Genomic DNA, 19,834 nt, shown 5'->3' on the forward strand with positions numbered 1-19,834 from the left:
TCTTTTAAGGGGACCACATTTACATTTATCTGAGAATGAGTTAAGTCGCACTGCCAAGAAGTTCATCTCTGCTCTGTTCAAAAGTAGCATTTTGTATTGAAAGCATTAGGAATGTATCCACTGTTTAAATATTAGATCCTGCTAATGCTAACAGAGAAGACTTGTGAGGTTTTTGTTTTTTTAAATACTTATTTATTTACTCAGGGAAAGCAAGTGAGAGAGAAAGAGAGAAGGAAAGAATAAGAGCCAGGGGAGGGGTAGAAGGAGATCCCCACTGAGCAGGAAGCCGGATGTGGGGCTTGATCCCAAGACCCTGAGACCATGACCTGAGCCAAAGGCAGATATTCAACTGACTGAGCCACCCAGGCGTCCTCAGCATTTTGATTTTTAAAATGGTGCAACTAAAAGTGGAAAGAGACCAAGTAGCATGCCCAAGTTTGTCTAGTCAGTTAATAATAGATCACTGATTTGATAATAAATACTGAATAAAAGAGGGGAAGCATTTTTAGGGCTTAATAGGAGGTACAGAATTACATGTTAGTTTTAAAGGTTACAGAAGGAAAAATCCTGAAAGGTGTAAGAAAGGAGAATTTTAAAAGGCAGTGGCTGCAATGTAGCTTGTAAATCTCCCCAGCTCTCTTTGTAATGGTTAATTTTATGTGTTGACTTGACTGGATCATAGGATGTACAGGTATTTGGCCAAACATTATTTCTGAGTGTATTTCTGAGGGTGCTTCCAGATGCAATTAGTATGTGAATAATTGAATTCAGTCAAACAGCGGACAACGCACCCCACAAAGCCCAAAATACAAGCAAATAGGAACAGACCACTTCGAGCTATAAAACTGGTGGGTATAAGCATCTCTGCAAGAGAAACCAGAGGGAAGTAGAAGGTCTGATGGATCTGAGGAAAAACCCAAAATTCTATTCCATTCTCAATCAAAAGTACAACAGGCCATCTTTAGAACATTAGCTGACCAAAAAAACATTAGCTGAAACATAGGATTTTTTTTTTTTTTTTGGTTTTTGGTTTTTTGTATATTGCAATTTGCTCATGAGTACAAAAGGTCTACCATAATGGCCTGAGAAGAGAGCACACTTTTTAAACAAACCATCATTATCTAACAGAAGTTTCTGCAGTGATATACTGTATCAACAATGCTCAATACAGCAGCCATGTGTGCTATTAAGCACTTGTTACACGGCTAATGTAAATGAGGAATCAAATGTTAACTTCTATTTAATTTACTCACATTTAACTTTAAGCAGCTATTGGACACCATTGGGCAGCACAGTTCTAAACTAACCAGGTGAAGAAGAACCCTTTTAGGATGAAGCCTACATTGAGAAGAAATTGATGAGATTCACTCCAAACTGACAACAGGGACAACTGGGGACAAAGAACCAAGGTCCAGATAAAAGTGGTAAAGAGGAAGAAAGCTAAAGGAGCTCAGAAAGGATGAGATGATGGGTTTGTTCAATTTCATGAAATAGAAGAGCTCTAGATCCATGAAGAGAAAAAGCTATCCTGGCTCACATTTCCCCTCCACCAATTCAGGAAAACTATTTTCAAATATATAAAAGAGCAACAGCAGGGGCACCTGGGTGGCTCAGTCAATTAAGTAACTGATTCTTGATTTCAGCTCAGGTCATGATCATGGGATTGAGCCCCATATGGGCTCAACTCTGGGCTTGGAGCCTGCTTCAGTTTTCTCTCCCTCTCTCTTTGCCCCTCCCCCCACCCCACCCCCCAAAAAAGAGCAATAGCAAAGAATGTGGTCAAATCACATGTGAAGCTACCATGGGAAAAAAAAATAAGAAAAAAAATAACATTGCAACAGAAAATGAAAAGTGTGTCCAAAAGTCATGTTCCAAGCAGGTCCTTCTGTTGAGGAAAAGAGAAACCATCAAAGATAAGGATTGACACTGAGGGCTGAACTGACAAAACTGCAGACATGAGGGGGCCTCAAATGCATAACTAGTGGAAAAGGCTTAAAAGTTAAGCCAAACTTCTGAAAAAGCAGAATTTCAAAGTCTCACAGCCTCGGGAAGACAAAATGATTAGAGTTCAGTACCTGCCAGTGGAAGGAACCTAGTAAATAAACCCCATTTTTAACTAGAAGCTCCAGAGGGCTACATCCCACAGAAAACAGGGGAGAACTGCAGCAACTGGAGCACTTTTTTTTTTTTTTTAGTTTATTTATTTATTTAAATAATCTCTACACCCAACGTGCGGCTCAAACCCAGAACCCTTAGATCAAGAATTGCCAGCTCTTCTGACTGAGCCACTCAGGTGCCCAAGCAACTACAACTCTTAAACGCTACTAGTAGGAATGTACATCAGTAATTGTTTTGAAAAATGTCTGACATTGTCACTAAAACAGAATATATATACATTCTCAGCGATTTCACTAGGTATACATCCAACAGATCTATGTACATATATCCACTGAAATATATGTGCAAAAATGTTTATAACAGCATGTTAATAAACCGAAAACACTCCAATAGTCTATCGATAGCAGAAATGGTTTTAAAAAGCAATATATTCAAAGAAAAATTATACAGCTATAAAAATAAATGGCTTACAACTCTTAAGCTTAATCTCACAAATATGAGTGAAAAGCTGGAACAAAATATCACTTACTGTACAATTACGCTACATAAATTCCAAAGACATGAGAAATTCAAACCAGGATAGTAAAGACCCTTGGAAAGAACAGGTAATGACTAGAAGGGAATGCAGGAGGAAAGACTCTAGCACCTTATGGTTACACTGGTGTGTTTACTCTGTCAACATTTATTAAGCTGTATATTTACATATATTTGTGCATTCTTCTATATGTTTAAGTTGACAAAGTTTGTAAATATATGTATTCAACTCCATGAGTTCATAGTGATACTATAAAACTAAAACAAATTTTGCAACAAATGAAACCCAAATCAAGGAGAAGCAAAGTAGTAATGAAGATAAGCACCCTTAGTGGACACAAAGGAATTACACACTGGCACTGCCCAGCTCCCCTTCATGGAAGAACTTGTTGCCTTAATTGCTAGAAGTATTCAGTCAGTCCTTCAGGGATTGCCTCACCTGCAGAGAATGACCCTAACCAAGGTCAAAGCCTTCCTGGGCAGCCCACACCCAGCAACCAACTGAAACGGCAATATAAAGGCCTACACACCTATGCCTAATTCTGGGCAACTCAGAATGGCCAATTCTGGCACCAGAGCTCCTAAAAGGGGTTAGCCAAATCTAACACCGGACCTGCACTGCACCATGAATTCAGCATCTGCCCAATACTCCCTCCTCCCAGGTGCTAATCCCAAAGGAACACCTTAATGAACATCCTGCCCCAGGCTTCCAGGGCAGCTGGCTACAGATGCTAAGAAGGGGTTTTAAAGCTGGCAATGGAGGAAAAATAGTAACTACAAAAGTAATGAAACTAAAATACCAAAATCTTTGTTCTCTGGAAAAAAGATAACACAGCCAATAGAAGCTAATAAGTATGAAAGCCAAAGGTCTCTCTGGAAGCATATAAAGACGGTCTCCTCTCTTGTAAAAGGACAGAGGGGGCGTCTGGGTGGCTCAGTGGGTTGAAACCTCTGCCTTCGGCTCGGGTCATGATCCCACGGTCCTGGGATCGGGCCCCGCGTCCCTCTCTCTCTGCCTGTTTCTCTGCCTACTTGTGATCTCCATCTGTCAAATAAATAAATAAAATCTTTAAAAAAAAAGGAGGAGGACAGAGAAACCCACGGACCAGAACCAACACTTAATTATCAGAGTTGCTGGGCTTCAAAGGTTAAATTCCCTAAAAGGCACATCTGCTATGCCAAGACCAGAGACCTGAGGGGAAAGAGTAAGACAAATATAATGGAAATAAGTGGTCTGTGGGCCCAAAAATCTATTTCCAAGGTCCCCTAAATCCTGTCTACCATAGTGGCCCATTACTGCTTACTAAGTGGTGGCACCCCCAAACTTGTTTGAAGACAATTCAAAGACTTCTCCCCTGAAAGACAACAGATGTTCCTCTTAGGATTTGCCACCACCTCCTCTACTAGCCAAAGGGGTAAGAGAGAATTTTCTGAGTGTTGAAACTTCTTATATCTTGACCATGTTGATGGTTACATGAATACATACCATTTAAATGTCAAAACTCAGAATTAAATGGTATAAATTCAAAAGAGAGTGTTGTAACATTAGGATGTTAAATGTAATCCCCATAGTAACCACAAACAAAATAGCTGTAGAATACACAAAAAAGACATGAGAAAAGTATTTAAACATTCACTGCAAAAAATAAATGAAGACAATAATGCAGAAAAAGAGACCAAAAAAAAAAAAAAAAAAAAAAACTATGGGGTATAGGGGAACCAACAGCACAATGATAACAGTAAATTCTTATCTGTAACTATCTTAAATGTGAATGGATTAAACTCTCCAATTAGAAAACAGACATTGGCAGAATAAATAAAAACACATGACCCAACCACACACTGCCCATAGGAGACTCACTTGAGATCTAAAGACACAAACAGGCTGAAAGTCAAAGGGTGGAAAAACGTACTTCATGCAAATAGTAACCAAAGAGAGTGGGGGTAACTATACAAATTATCAGACAAAACAAAGTTTAAATCAAAACAAGTTACAAGGACCTTCCCCTCTCTTCCTCTGCACTGCCTGCAGAGGTGGCAGCCATCTCCTCTTACGCATCATGGCCGCCCTCAGACCACTGGTGAAGCCCAAGATCGTTAAAAAGAGGACCAAGAAGCTCATCCAGCAGCAGTCAGACTGATATGTCAAAATTAAGCGCAACTGGTGAAAACCAGGCATTGACAATAGGATGCACAGAATATTCAAGGGCCAGATCTTGATGCCCAACATTGGTTATGGGAGCACTAAGAAAACAAAGCACATGCTGTCCAATGGCTTCAGAATTTCCTAGTTCACAATGTCAAAGAGCCTAAAGTGCTGCTGATATGCAACAAATCCTACTATGAAGAGATTGCTCACAATGTCTCCTCCCAGAACTGCAGAGCCACTGTGGAAAAAGCAGCCAAGCTGGCCATCAGAGTCACCAATCCCAATGCCAGGCTGCACAGCCAAGAAAATGAATAGACAATGTATGTGAACGTAATATTTGTTAATAAAACCACAAAGCTACCAAAAAAAAAAAGTTATGAGACAAAGAAGGACATTATATATTAATAAAAGGTTCAGTACAGCAAGGAGACATAATATTTAGACCATCAAAATATAAGGAAAAACTGACAGAATTAAAGGGTAAATTACTTCTACAATAATAGTTGTGGAGACTTCAATACCCCACTCAAAATAATGGAGAAAACAGACGACTTGGGGACATCTGACCAGTGGTTCAGTCAGTTGGGTCTGCCTTTGGCTCAGGTCATGGGCACAGGGTCCTGGGATTGAGCCCCAAGCCCCTGCTTCTCCCTCCCTCTCTGCCCCTCCCCATTGCTTGTGCTCTCTCTCTCCCCAATAAATAAAATCTCAAAAAGAAAAAAAAAAGGAAAAAAATAGATGACTTAAACTACAATAAGCCAACTAGGCCCAACAAATATCACAGAACGTCCTACCAAACAAAAGAATACACATTCTTCTCAAGTACATATGGGACATTTTCCAGGATGACCACAAGCAGGTCAAAAAATTACATATAAATAGTTTTTGAAAGATAGATACCATACAACATATCTTCTCTGACTACAATGGAATGAAGCTGGAAATTAGAAAAAAAGCTGGAAACTTGAAAATTCACAAAACTGTGGAAATTAAACAATATGCTTTTTTAAATTCCAGTATAATTAACATTGTGTTATATTAGTTTCAGGTGTACCATATACTGATTCAACAATTCTATACATTATTCAGTGCTCATCATGGTAAGTGCTCTTAATCTTCACCCATTTCACCCAGCCCCCCACCTCCCCTCTGGGAGAACAAACCATCAGTTTGTTCTCTGTATTTAAAAGCCTGCTTTGGGTTTGTCATTTTTTTTCTTTGTTCATTTGTTTTGTTTTTTAAATTCCACACATGACTGAAATCATATGGTATCTCTTTCTCTGACCAACTTATTTCACTAAACATTATACCCTCCAGCTCCATCCATGTTGTTGCAAATTGCAAGACTTCATTCTTTTTAATGGCTGAGTATATCCATGGGGGGTGTGCGTGTGTGTGCGCGCGTGCATAGCACTACTTTATCCATTCATCTATCAATGGACATTTAGGTTGCTTCCATATCTTGACTAATATAAATAATGCTGCAATAAACACAAGGCACATATACCTTTCCAAATTAGTGTTTGTTTTCTTTGTGTAAATATCCAGGAGTGTAATTATTGGATCACATGGAAATTCTATTTTCAACTTTTTGAGAAACCTCCAAACTGTTTTCCATAGTGGCTATACCAGTTTGCATTCCCACGAACAGTACAGGAGGATTCCTTTCTCTCCACATCCTCATCAATACTTATTGCTTCTTGTGTTGTTGATTTTAGCCATTTTGACAGGTGTCAGATGATATCTCATTGTGGCTTTAATTTTCATTTCCCTGATGGTAAGTAATGTTGAACATCTTTTCATGTGTCTGTAGGCAACCTATAGATCTTCTTTAGAAAAGTGTCTGTTCATGTCTTCTGCCCATTTTTAACTGGATTATTTTAAACAATATACTTTTAAACAACCACTATTTCAAGAAGAAATCACAAGAAAAATCAGAAAATACCAACAAATGAAAGTACATACAATATGTCAAAACTTGTGGGATGCAGTGAAAGCAGTGCTGAGGGGTAGGTTTATAACTATAAACACTTAACATTAAAAAACAAGGAAGATTCCAAATCAACAATCTAACTTAACAACATAAAGAACTAGAAGAACAACAAGTGAAATCCAAATCTGAAGGAAAGGTAACAATATGAGAGCAGAGATAAAATAAGAATAGCAAAATGGAAAAAATCAATGAAACCAAAAGTTGGTCTTTCAAAAATATCAACACAACTGATAAACCTTTGACTAAATGGACTAAGAAAAAAAGGAAGACGACTCAGGTTAGCTGCACCTGGGTGGCTCAGGTGGTTGAGCATCCAACTCCTGATTTCGGCGCAGGTCATGAGCTCAGGGTTGTGAGAATGAACCCTGTGTTTGGCTCTGCACTCAGTGGGGAGTCTGCTTCTCTCTTTCACTCTCTGCCCCTCCCCCTGCTTGTGCTTTCACTCTCTCTCTAAAAATGAGTAATTAAAAAAAAAAAAAACTCAAATTACTAAAATCAAAAAGTGGATACATTCTATAGGATATAGTTCTACAGGAATAAAAAAAAAGGATTTTAAACAGTGTTATGAACAACTATATGCCAAAAAAACCTAAATAAACTTAAATGAAATGGATAAATTCCTAGAAACACAAAACCTACCAAGGCTAAATCACAAAGAAATAGAAAATCTGAATAGACTTGGAGGCAGGCTGAATCAGTGACCAAAAATCTCTCAACGAAGACCTGAACCTAATCATTTCACCAGTGAATTCTACCAAACATTTAACGAAGAACTGATCCTAATCCCTAAACTTTTCAAAACAACAACAACAACAACAACAAAAACAAAACTTGGAGAAGAAAATACTTCCTAACTTATTTCTGAGGCCAGCATAACCCTAACACCAAAGCCAAAGAAAGGAGAATATTACACACTGATTATTATAAATAGTGATGCAAAAATCTGCAACAAAGTGTACCAAAATTCTGCAACATAGTAAAAAATCATACACCAAGACTAAATGGTATTTATTCTTAAAATGCAAGAATGGGTCAACATATGAAAGACCAATGAAATTTGCTACATCAACAAAATGAAGAGAAAAGACCAAAGGTTTATCTCAACTGATGCAGAAAAAGCATATGACAAAATCCAAACACCATCTCATGATAAAAAAAACTCAACAAAGAAAAGGAATAGAAGGAAGCTACCTCAGCATAGTAAAATCCATATATGAAAAACCCACAGCAGACATGATACTCAATGGGGAAAGACTAAAAGCTTTTTTCCCCCTAGAAGAAGAACAAGGCAGGATGCCCATTTTCACCACTTGTATTTAACACAGTACTCAAAGTTCCAGCCAGAGCAATAGGCAAGAAAAAAATAAAAGGCATTCATATTGTAAAGTAAAATTATCTGTTCTAAGACAACATGATCTTATATGTAGAAAACTCTAAAGATTCCACCAAAAAACAGCTGTGAGAACTGATAAAGGAAATCATCATAGTAGCAGGATAAAAAAAAAGCCAACACACAAAAATCAGTTGCATTTTATTTGTTTTCAGGTTTTTTTTAAGATTTTATTTATTTGAGAGAGAGAGAGAATGAGAGAGGGAGCATGAGAGGAAGAAAGAGGGAGAAAGAGGGAGAAGAAGACTCCCTGATGAGCAGGGAGCCCAATGCACGACTGATCCCGGGACTCCAGGATTATGACCGGAGCCTAAGGCAGTTGCTTAACCAACTGAAACACCTAGGCATCCTCAGCTGCATTTTAGACACTAAGGAAAGGGAAGTAGGAAAAAATTCCACTTATAATAGCATCAGAAAGAATAAAACATTTAAAAATAAATTTAACCGAGGACATGAAACTTATATACCGAAAACTACAAAACTACAAAACTACAAAACACTGCTCAAAGAAACAAAAGACAATATAAATAAACAGAAATATATCCTATGTTCATGGATTAGAAGACTTAATATTCTTAAAATGTCAATACTACTCCACAGTGACCTACGGATTCAATGCAGTCCCTATCAAAATCCCAATGACATATTTGGAGAAATAAAAGAACCCACCCTAAATTCATATGGAATCTCAAAAGGCCATGACTAACTGAAACAACCTTGAAAAAGATGAACAAAGTTGGAAGACATACACTTCCTGATTTGAAAACCTACTACAAAGTTACAGTAATCAAAACATTGTGGTACTGGCATTAAGACAGATATACAGACCAATGAAATTGGTCTATTCTATTCCTTTGGTCTGTATGTCTGTCTTAATGCCCTCACATACATGGTCAAATAATTTTTGACAAGGGTGCCAAGACCACTCAACGTGGAAAGTACAGTCTTTTAAAATTTTACTTTATTTATTTATTTGAGAGAGAGAGAGAGAGCATGAGAGATCACAAGCAGAAGAGAGGGGCAAAGGGAAAAGTAGATTACCCACCAAGCAGGAAGCCAGCCAGACATGGGGCATGATCCCAGGACCCAAACCATGACCCAAGCCAAAGGCAGAAGCCCAACCAACTAAGCCACCTAGGTGCCCCAAGGACAGTCTTTTCAAACAAATGGACACTGGAAAAACTGGGTAACCACATGCAAAGGAATGAAATTGGACCCTTACCTAACACCATGCACCAAAACTACCTCAAAATCGATCAAGGAAGACGGAAGATGGAAGACCTAAAGCAATAAAACCCTTCGAAGAGGAGCACCTGGGTGGCTCATTCATTGAGCATCTGACTCTTGATCTCAGCTCAGGTCTTGATCCCAGGGTCATGAGTTCAGGCCCTGCACTGGACTCCGCACTAGGTGTAGAGCCTACTTTAAAAAAAAAAAAAAAAAAAAAAAAATCCTTCAAAGAGAACACAGGGCAAATACTTCATCACATTGCATTTGCTAATGATTTATCGGATATGATACCAAAGATATAGGTAACAAAAGAAAAAATAAACAAATTGGACTGCAAGAAAATTTTAAAATTTTGTGCATCAGAAGACACTATCCACAGAGTAAAAAGGCAACCCACAGAATGGGAAAAAAATATTTGCAAATCCTATATCTGGTAAGAGATTAAGATCTAGAATATATAGAGAACTCCTAAAACTAAGTAACAACAACAACAACAAAAAAAAAAAACAATTCAAAAATGGGCATAGAACTTGAATAGTCATTCCAAAGATGATGTATATTAATGGCTAATAAACACATGAAAAGATGTTCAACATCACTAAACATTAAGGAAATGCAAATCAAAACTACAATGAGATACACTAACACACAACCATTTGTATGATTATTATAAAAAAAAAAAAACAGAAAAACAAGAAGTATTGGTAAGGATGTAGAGAAATGGACCCCTTGTGCACTATTGGTGAGAATGTAAAAATGGGGGGAGGGAGCACTGACTGGGTGGCTCAGTCGTTAAGCATCTGCCTTTGGCTCAGGTCATGATCTCAGGGTCCTGGGATCGAGCCCCACATCGGGCTCCCTGCTCAGCGGGGAGTCTGCTTCTCTCTCTCCCCTCTTCCTACTCTTGCATGCATGTGCTCTTTCTCTGTCTCTCTCTCTCTCTCTAACACAAACTATTTTTTTAAAAAGAATGTAAAAATGGGAAAGCCAACACTATAGAAGTACCTCTGAAACATTTAGAACAGAAACACCACATGATCCAGCAATTCCACTTCTGGAACCTAACCAGTTGACTCTGAGGTAATCATATATATACAAATATATATATATATATATATATATATATATATATATATATTGAAAGCAGGGTTCAAAGGCATATTTGCACAACCACATTCACAGCAGCACTGATAATAACTAAAACATGGAAGCACCCCAGTGCCCATTAACAGATAAATGGATAAGCAAAATGTGGTATATACCTATGATGGAATAAGGGGGTAAGATTATTCATAAGGGAGGAGATTATTCTGCAATATGCCATAACATGGATATACCTTGAAGACATTATGTTGAGTTAAATAAGCCAGTCACAAAAAGACAAACACTATATAATGCCACTTACATGAATTACTTAGGGTACTCAAAATCAAAAGAACGCATAATGGTGGTTGCCAGAAGTAAAGAAGGTGGAGAATGAGAAATTATTTTTTAACATGTACAGAGTTTCAGTTTTACAAGACAAAGAGTTATGAGTATGGATGGAGTAATGATTGCACAGCAATGTTAATATATTTAATACCACTGAACATATACTTAAAAATGGTTAAAATGATAGGGGTGCCTGGGTGGCTGAGTTTATTAAGCATCTGCCTTCAGCTCAGGTCCTGATCCCAGGGTCCTGAGATCGAGTCCCACGTCAGGCACCCTGCTCAGCGGGAAGCCTGCTTCTCCTCCTCGCCCCCCTCCCCCGGCCACTCATGTGTTCTCTTGCTCGCTCCCTCTCTCAAATAAATAAATAAAATTCTTAAAAAATAGAAAAATTTTTCAAAATGGTTATGATAAACTTTATATTATGTATATTTTACCACAATAAAAACAACCTGAGTGCACTCTTAAAAGGGTGAATGTTACTGTATACATTAATTTCTTAAAATCTGAGATCAAAGGATTCTGACAAAGCACTTACTTAATATTTACCATGTGCCAGATAGCAATGTAGGTGTTGAACATAAAGATGAATAAATGTAACCTCCAGGTACCACTAATTCTGAAAATCTCTAATCTCACTTCTCTTCTCCCTGAATAAAGGTAGCGCCTCTTGGGCAATCTTACATATTCACTGACTATCCTGCTGATGACAAACGACTCTGATGAGTGCTGATGGCTAAAACAGCCCCAGACTATACACACCCTGTAGAACCCTCCCCTTTGACAGAGAAGGACTTTCAAATATAATGCAATCTCCCTCTCATCATTGTTATATTTTACGGCAAAAGATACTATGCAGGGGGCGCCTGGGTGGCTCAGTGGATTAAAGCCGCTGCCTTCGGCTCAGGTCATGATCTCAGTGTCCTGGGATCAAGCCCCGCATCGGGCCCTCTGCTCAGCAGGGAGCCTGCTTCCCCCTCTGTCTCTGCCTGCCTCTCTGCCTACTTGTGATCTCTCTCTCTGTCAAATAAAATAAATAAAATCTTAAAAAAAAAAAAAATTAAAAAAAAAAAAAAAAGATACTATGCAGATGCAATTAGGATACCTAACCAGCTGACTCTGAGGTAATCAAAAGGCAGATTATCCCGGATGAGCCTGCCCGAACCAGGTGAGCGTAAGAGTCCTAAAGCAGCAAAAATGGTTTTTGTTGTCCTTGAAGAAGCAAACTACCATGCTGTGGGTGAAATGGCCACATGGCAAGGAACAGAAAGCAGCCTCTAGGAGCTGAGGCCTCAGTCTCCCAACTATAAGGACCTAAATTTCCACTAACAACCAGTGCACTTGGAAGAAGACCCCAAGCCTCAGGTGAGATTGCAGCCCTGACCAACATCTTCATTTCAGCTTGATGAGAACTGAGCAGAGAACTCAGCTAACCAATACCCAGATTCCTGACCCACAGAAACTGTGAGATAATAATCTTGTTTTGTTTTAAGCCAGTATGCTTGTAGTAGTCTATTACATGAAATAGAAAACAAACACAAGTACCAAATCTGTATCTTCAAATGTGTTTTTCAAATGCCTATTTGGCATCTCCATACAGGTATCTTGTAGTTACTTCAAACTCAGTGTTCTAATATTTAATTTATAATCTTCCTATCATGTTTCCTATCTTAAGAACAGCACCAAAATATACCCAGTTTCTCATATCTAAGATCTGACAGTCATCTTTGATACCTCCTTTTCTCTTCCTTTCATCCTCCTTTAGTCAGATTGATAAAAATGAAAATAACTAGGCATGCACAACTCAGTTCTACCCTTTCTTACCTGGGAATAGGCATGCCACAGAGTATAAGAATTTTCGTCTGTGTCAGTCAACATGCAAAGAGTTGATCAGGAACCTAGCCCTGCAGAAGGGAGTGACCAACACTGACTGGGTGAGTAGGTCTACCCAACTCTGAAACTTAGATTTAGTTACTAAGCCCATTTGGGTCTCCAACTTCACAATGATCAGGAAATATATATTTTTTTCTATGTTTTTCTATATATTTATAAATATAGAAATCATTAATAAAATATTTCATACATGTAAAATAAATCAACATAGACATACATATGTACTGTTATGTTTGTGTTCATTCTATCAATATATTTTTATATTTCTATAAATTTATTTATGAATATTTCTATTTACATTTTAATATTTATATTTTCATATATATTTTGCCTCCATGTTTATCGTTTTATTTTCAACTTGTTCAGAAACACATGGTAGGGCGCCAGAAAATACATTCAGGCCCCCAAACTCCCCAAAACAGCACTAAAATTTATGTAGAAGAGAAATTAGGGGGAAGTAAAGGACCAAGATTTTAACAGATAACATGGTCAGGGAAAGCTCTCTGGCAATGTGACACTGAGCAGAGACCTAAATAAAGGAAGAATGAGAAGACCCATGCAAAGATCTGAAGAAGAGCATTCAAAGCAGTAGTGGCAGGTAAAATGGATCTGACATTGGAATAGACATAAAAAGTTCAAAGCCTAGCAAAGAGTCTATTGTGGCTAAACCAAAGAAAATAAAAGATGAAAATGTAGGGGATGAGGTCAAAGAGAGAAGCAGGAAGGGTTCAGATCATGGAAAGCCTTATGGGCCATTTTAAGAGCTCTGAATCTGAGTTCGATAATGTGGCATATTATATTTTCCAAATATGGTCACAGTATCTCTCATCCCAAATGCAACAGGACTTTGTCACTCCCACACCAAGAAGTGGAATCTATTTTTCCATTTCCTTGCATCTAGGCAGGTCTCATAATGGTTCTGACCAATAAAATATGGCAGAAAGGACACTGTGCCAATTCCAGGCACAGCCCTTAATTGGTCTGACCATTTTTCTTTCCCTCCTCCTGGAAGGCAGCTGCCATGTAAAAAGTAGTTACTTGGAGACCACCATGCTATGAGAAGCACAAGCCACATGGAAAGATGCTGAAGAATGAGATGCCAGGGAGGCCTGGGTGGCTCAGTTGGTTAAGCAGCTGCCTTCGGCTCAGGTCATGATCCCAGCGTGCTGGGATCGAGTCCCACATCAGGCTCCTTGCTCGGCGGGGAGCCTGCTTCTCCCTCTGCCTCTGCCTGCCACTGTGTCTGCCTATGCTCGCTCTCTCCCTCTCTCTCTCTCTCTCTCTGATAAATAAATAAAATCTTTTAAAAAAAAAAAAAAAAAGAATGAGATGCCATGTGGAGAGAGAAGCCAAGAAGCCCTGGGATGCGAGCTCCAGCTCCAGCCACCCCAGCCAACGCCATGTGGAAAAGAGCTGAACCTGTCACAGATTCCTGACTAGCAAAAGTGTGAGCAAAATAAACAGACTGTTTTAAGCTACAAAGCTCTGGTATAGCTTGTTATGCAGTAATAGATAACAAAAAGAGACGGGAAGAAGATACTGAAGGGATGTAAACAAGGGAGTAACATAATCTGATTCATGTTTGTTTTTTTTTTTTAAAAAGAGCTTTCTTGTGCTTAGAAGACAATGTAGGCAAGAGAAGATGGTAGTTTAAATTAGGCTAGTAAGGTGGAGGAGAAATAGTGAGCTGATATTATAACAGATTTGGAAGATGGGGATGCTTATTTAAAACGGCAAGCTTAGTGGCTCAGTTGGTTAAGCATCTGCCTTCAGCTCAGGTCAGGATCCAAGGGTCCTGAAATCAAGGCTCCCTGCTCAGCAGGGAGTCTGTTTATCCCTCTTTCTCTCTCCCTCTGCCTCTCCCTCTGCTCGTGCTCTCTATCTCCCATAAATAAAATCTTTAAAAATAAACAAGATAAAATGACAAGCTTATTCTGAAGTTCATCTGAAGGAATAAATTTGTGAGACACCAAAGAAAGTTTTGAGAAATAAGAACGAGAGGCACTTGGGTGGCTCGGTCATTAAGAGTCTGCCTTTGGCTCAGATCATGATCCCAGAGTCCTGGGCTGGAGCCCCAGGTTAAGCTCCCCACTCGGTGGGGAGTCTGCTTCTCCTTCTCCCACTCGCCCTGCTGGTGTTCCCTTTCTCGCTGTGTCTCTTTCTGTCAAATAAATAAATAAAATCTTTTAAAAAGAATAAACTCACTGTAACAAAAAAAAAAAAAAAAAAAAAAAAAAAGCACATACTGGGGCGCCTGGGTGGCTCAGTGGGTTAAAGCCTCTGCCTTAGGCTCAGGTCATGATCCCAGGGTCCTGGGATCAAGCCCCGCATCGGGCTCTCTGCTCAGAAGGGAGCCTGCTTCCCCTTCTCTCTGCCTGCCTCTCTGCCTACTTGTGATTTCCCTCTCTGTCAAATAAATAAATAAAAAATCTTCAAAAAAAAAAGAAAGAAAGAAAGAAAGAAACTTAAAAAAAAAAAAAGCACATACTAATTATAGTCATAGAACAGATACTAGAATGACTAGAATGTACATAGGAATTTAATATGATAAATATAATACTTCAAATCAGTATTAAAGAATGAGTTCAGGGCGCCTGGGTGGCTCAGTGGGTTAAGCCGCTGCCTTCGGCTCAGGTCATGATCTCAGGGTCCTGGGATGGAGTCCAGCATCGGGCTCTCTGCTCAGCAGGGAGCCTGCTTCCTCCTCTCTCTCTCTGCCTGCCTCTCTGCCTACTTGTGATCTTTCTCTGTCAAATAAATAATAAATAAAATCTTTAAAAAAAAAAAAAAAGAATGAGTTCATCAGTAAATCATTACCAACTCAAGGATTCATCTGAAAAAAAATAACTCATACCAAATTTTAAAGTACATTGGGGCACCTTAGATGGCTCAGTCAGCTGAATGACTCTGTTTTGGCTCAGGTCATTATCTCAGGGTCCTGGGATCAAGTTCAGCACTGGGCTTCGTGCTCATTGGGAAGTCTGCTTAAGATCCTCTCTCTCTACCTCTCCCCTTGCTTGTGCTCTCTCAAATAAGTAAATAAATAAATCTTTTTTTTTTTTTTAAAGATTTTATTTATTTGACAGAGAGAAATCACAAGTAGATGGAGAGGCAGGCAGAGAGAGAGAGAGGGAAACAGGCTCCCCGCTGAGCAGAGAGCCCGATGCGGGACTCGATCCCAGGACCCCGAGATCATGACCTGAGCCGAAGGCAGCGGCCCAACCCACTGAGCCACCCAGGCGCCCTAAATAAATCTTTTAAATAAATAAAAGTATGTATGTGTACACATATGATTAAGAACCTCTGGTAAAGAAAAGAAAGTTACAAAACTATTAGGAAAAATACTGAAGATAATTGTACAATACTGGGGAAATTTTTCTAAGCAAGACAAAATCCAAAAAATACTAATATATTTGCCTACATAAAAATGTTTAAATGCTGCATTAAAAAGAAATGACAAAGAAAAAACACAAGTAACAAACAGAAAGTAAAAAGAATGTGCAACAACAAGGGCCCAAAAAGTTTACATAACTAATGTAAAGCGTTATCATATATACTAATAAGACTACTCCATGGAGAAACTGTCAAAGAAATAGGAAGTAATTTATAGAAGATGAATGATCGATAAATATATGAAAATATGTTTTCATTAATAATTTTAAAAGTGTAAAAGAAAATCAGACCATTTGGGGACTCTACATTTTTCCAAAATAACACCAAGTACTATTAGAACACATAATAAGAAAATGACTATGCATGGGGTAGGTATTAAATAAAAACAAAAACAAAAATTTGAACACAGTAATAAAAAATACATTCAGAGGTAAGAATGAGAGGATTTTTTTCCTTTTCTTTTACTTTTATTAGTTTCTCTTATTTTCAATTGGCACATATTACTTTCCCAAATGGGAAAAAGTAAGTTAAAACTATTTTTTAAACACTTCATGCTACCTTAAATAAATCTTTGGATAGATATTATGGCAGAAATTTAAAGGGTCTAAACTACATGAAAAAGAATCACCTTTTAATAATGATCCATATTAACAAACTGTTAGCAAGTTAAGATACAAGATTTCAACAAATAAGATTTAGCAAGAAAAAGGCATAACATTAAGCAAAGCATTGTGAACAATGGATAATTTGTTTCTAGCAGCACTCAGAAAAATTCTTCAAAAGGTCACAGGCTAGAATTTTTGCCTCTGTGTACATTTAAACCAGTTTCTAAAAGGCCCCTCACACCATGATGGGTGAGGGATGACGTTAAGATTCACTTAATATAAGTTTTCCAAAATAAGTCAATCAGAGAAAGACAATTATCATCTGATCTCACAGATATGAGGAATTTGAGAAACAAAACAGAGGATCATAGGGGAAAAGAGGGGAAAAATGAAACAAGATATAACTAGGGAGGGAGACAAACCATAAGAGACTCTTAATCTCAGAAAACAAACTGAGAGTTGCTGAAGGAGAGGGGGTTGGGAGGATTGGGATGCTGGGGGATGGACAGTGGAAAGGGGTTGTGTGCTATGTGCTATGGTGAGTGCTGTGAATTGTGTAAGACTGATGAATCACAGACCTGTACCCCTGAAACAAATAATACATTATACATTAATTTAAAAAATTCACTTAATACAAGTTTTCACCTAAATGAGAGAAAAAACACAAAGAAAAACATCACACTGTGCAAAGAACGAGAAAAAATATTAGGGAAAAAAAGACCCATAAGATCTAGATACCAAGTAACAAACATAAATCAAAAAAACGTATAAACTTTCAAACTGACATATAACGTATAAACTTTACTGACATATTTCCTGAAGTAATCGCCACACCATTGGTATGTAATTTGACTTTACATGGCACCTAATGAACTTTAAAAATGTTAAGTATTACATTCATTTTCACAGGCTATAATTATCACATCAAACTGATGATTACAAAGATATTATACCTTTGACAAGGCTAAGTGAAAAAGGTAAGCCAACTTAAAGTTGTAAAGTGAGGTAAATGATACAGTATGTGGCTAAAATGACAGTACATGAAGGATTAAAGTTAGGGAAATACTGTGATAACATTCTGACATGTAAAAACCAAGCTCATAAAGCAGATGAATAAATAACCAACTGTTGCTACTGTTTTTAATATAGACGCTATAAAGACTGGGGGCAAGGAGATTAGCATGGATCCAAACCAGTTTTCCCGAGAGTGAATTCCAACATCACCCTCCCCTAAACACTCCTTGCTTTTAATTTCTTCCCTTCCTACTATGCTGAACTTACAGATTACCCAAGTTTTTCCATATACAGAAGTCCCTGATTCACAAATAAAGAACCTATTTATACCAAAAGTCCCAACCACTCACGAAGCTCCAAAAGCAGATCCCCAAAAGCCCTTTCCAGTGTCTCCAGATATCAACTACCACAACAGGGGAAGATTTGTTCCTGTCAAACATAAACTTGGATCACATTGTTACCATAAAAAATGCTAGCTCTTCACCTTCTCCTCCTCTCCCTTCCCTTCAGTATAGTAATTCAGTGCAAAAGCCATTGGGAGGGGCAGAGCAAGGTAGACATCTGTGTGTTTTGGGGCAGAAGGGGACATAGGAGTCAGAGCAGAGTGAATAAGGCACTCATATGGAGGAAAGGCAGCATGAGCAGGGTGAAAAGGCTGTACAGATGCGAAAAGCAGCCCAAAAAAGTGTCAGAACCAGAATAAGATAAAGAAACGACTCCATGGAGAGAGTAGCCAGGCACAGGATATCTGAATCCAAGCATGGCAAGAAAGGTACACATGTAGGAGAGCAGACCACATAGGGTGTCAGAGTCCAAATAGTATAAGGAGGTATAAGGAGGGTGTCCATAATGAGGACAGTCCAGAACTGGATGTCAAAGTCAAGACATTGGGGCCCGGTAGAGGGTGTTGGGCTATCTTGGACTTCTGCGTGATGGGAAGGGGGATGTTCTAGCACAGAGTCAGAGCAGGGTGGGAAGGATAGAGAATGGAAGCAGCAGAGGGTAGAGAATGAGCCTGTACAAAGCAGAAGGAAATCCACCCAGGGTCGGGGTAGTATTTCAGGGATAACAAAGGATATTATAGAAAGCAGAATAAGGAGGGCACCTGTTGCACTTAGGAGCAAGTGGTAGTGGTAAATGACAGTGATGCAAGATCAGTTACATAAAAGGGAATTTATCAAATAAGTAAACATTAAGAATAAAGGAGAGCCAGGTTTCTTTCTGTCCAAAAAGTTACAAATAAAGAAAGGGAAAAAAGCATAAAGAACCCTCTGGTGTTAAACAAAGATTAGAGGTTGTGTAAACACAATTTTCAATAAAGAGAGATACAAAAATAAATACTAGTCAAAATATTGTACACATACAGAGAGATGGATAGGAACACATAATTCCGTTCCCCATTTCACTCCATTGAGAAAACTCAGAAACAATGACAACTCCACAGTAATGAGTACACCTAGCCATCAGATCTTGGTTTCTAAACACCACTCTCCTTTAAAAAGAACCAGGGCTCCTCAGAGAAATAACTGATTCCAGTCCTGAAACACAAGGAAAGTTCTGAGAAGCCTGGAACATTCTGTTATGCCAGAAAGAAAAGACATGCTCAAAGAATAATGAAGCTATGTCAAAAGGACACAGAGGCTAGACTGAAGGAGTTCTCACTAGCCAAATTATGGAACAACTTGAGCATGAAAACAAATAATGATAAAGCAGATTATCATCCATTGAATAAGAGAAACAATTAGTCTGTACTCACAGGAATACTTGAAAAAACTGAAAGCTTGATGCAGAATGGGATACTAACATAGCCTCTACGCACCCCCATACAATGTGTGTGTTTATAAAGGGAAAAGAGTAACCTAACAATGGAGAAGCCTGGCTCATCATCTTAATCAAGCAATCAAAATTAGCATCATTGGTAATGAAATAATCTAAATTGTGCCGTCTTATAGGATATAATAAGAACATAGCATTGCATCTGAAATATTCCTATCAAATATACATAACATAAATGTAATCAGGAGGACACGTTAAACAAACCCAAACTGAGGAATAATCTACAAATCTACAAAACAGATGATACA

General features: G+C 38.4%; 1 protein-coding gene and 1 pseudogene across 7 annotated transcripts in view; one reads left to right on the forward strand and one right to left on the reverse strand.

Annotated features, from left to right (window-relative positions):
- Positions 1–19,834, reverse strand: part of NF1 (neurofibromin 1) — a 252,514-nt gene that overhangs the window by 198,327 nt on the left and 34,353 nt on the right. The gene's annotated exons all lie outside the window — the stretch shown is intronic.
- Positions 4,713–5,116, forward strand: LOC131816352 (large ribosomal subunit protein eL32-like; annotated as a pseudogene).

Source organism: Mustela lutreola, chromosome 15, assembly GCF_030435805.1.
Source record: "Mustela lutreola isolate mMusLut2 chromosome 15, mMusLut2.pri, whole genome shotgun sequence".
In the NCBI taxonomy this organism is placed as follows: domain Eukaryota; kingdom Metazoa; phylum Chordata; class Mammalia; order Carnivora; family Mustelidae; genus Mustela; species Mustela lutreola.